Here is a 1,465-nt window from a genome sequence, read left to right on the forward strand (position 1 = left end):
AAAGAAAGAAAGAAAGAAAGAAAAAAATCAAAGCTGCACATATTGGATCCAGATGTGCTTACAGCCCTTTCCAGCAATTTAATTAAATTCCCCCAGACAGCCAGGAGGATTTCTTAATGATCAAATTTCCCTGGCTTTCCTCCTAAAATGCCCCTCTTTCTTCGGCTGGCTGTTGCTCTGTCTCCCTGATGGATAGCCAACTTGCATTCTTCCTAGTCCGCCCCGCCAAGGCCATGGGGAGGAAGGGGGCAGATCCCAGTGCTGTTATTTTATCCGGGCACTCAAACCCGACAGAGACGTCCTGGTTTTTTTTTTTTATCCCCCAAGAAATGTGGGGATGGGGAGTCACCTCCCTGGAGGCTGTGGCTTGTGGAATGGTCATGGCAGGATACTCCAGGGAAGCACTCCTGGGTGCCTGGACTCACTGTGCTGATGGCAAAAGAAGGGGTTCAGCCCGTGAGTATCTCAGCTTGTCACCTTCCAGGGCTGGTTTAGAGCCAGGTTTTGTCCCACACTGCACCCCTAAAGCCTCATTTGAAGCATGGGGTTACCAGAGTGGGAGTAAAGCCTCTGTGGGGCTCAAGAGGCCACATCCAGCCTGGCAGGGCTCTTTGGGGCAGCCCAGTGTTCCCTCTCATCCCTCATGGTTGGGGTCAGAGGTGGCAGTGGGGTGACTCTTCCTTGCTCTACCTGGTGCCAGCAAGGAGATGCTCAGACTGGATAGAAGGTCTCAGCTTCCCAGCCCACCCGACCTGGGCTGGTTTGAAGCCTCCTCACGCTGGCATAAAACATCCTCCATGTGGAGGGAGAAATTCTCACTCCCCCTTTCTTTCCTCTCTGCTTTTCCCCCCTCTGGTCCCTGCCCAGGGTCAGATGGGGTTATTCCACCCCTCCTCAGGACAGCACAGGGATGGAGCCCCCCAAACCCCACCCCCAGGGGCTGCTGGGCTGCAAGAGGGGGTCCACACCAGCTGCCCAGCGAGGTGCCACTGCACAGCACCAAGTCCTGGTGGCACCAGAGCCAGCAGCCACTCTGCAAGGGGCTTGGGACCCCCCGCCCTGCCCTGGTGGTGGGCTTGGGGCCAGGGGGCTGCGGGCACTGGGGTTCCCCACCCTGGCACCCCACTCTGTGTGAGGAAGGGAAGGGTGGGAAACAGGGGGGGGAGTGTGACAGCATGTCAGAAAAACGCCCAACCAGCGCAGCCTCCTCGCCCCCTCTGCCCCGGGGCCACGGCTGCCTGCCGAGATCTGGAAGCGCTCCACCGGAATAAAATAAATACGTAAATAGGAAACCCAAGGCGGCTTCAGTTATTGCCGCTCTCCGGAGCTCCCCGCGCCTGCAGATTCCATCAGAATAATAATAATAATAATAATAATAATGATTATGATAATGATGATGATTATGATAATAACACTAATAAATCCCGGGATAACTCTTCCCCCGGTAGCTCGATCAGCAGGGGAG

The sequence above is a fragment of the Manacus vitellinus genome, unplaced genomic scaffold (genome assembly GCF_001715985.3).
Source record: "Manacus vitellinus isolate BGI_N305 unplaced genomic scaffold, ASM171598v3 scaffold_27_pilon, whole genome shotgun sequence".
Lineage (NCBI taxonomy): Eukaryota > Metazoa > Chordata > Aves > Passeriformes > Pipridae > Manacus > Manacus vitellinus.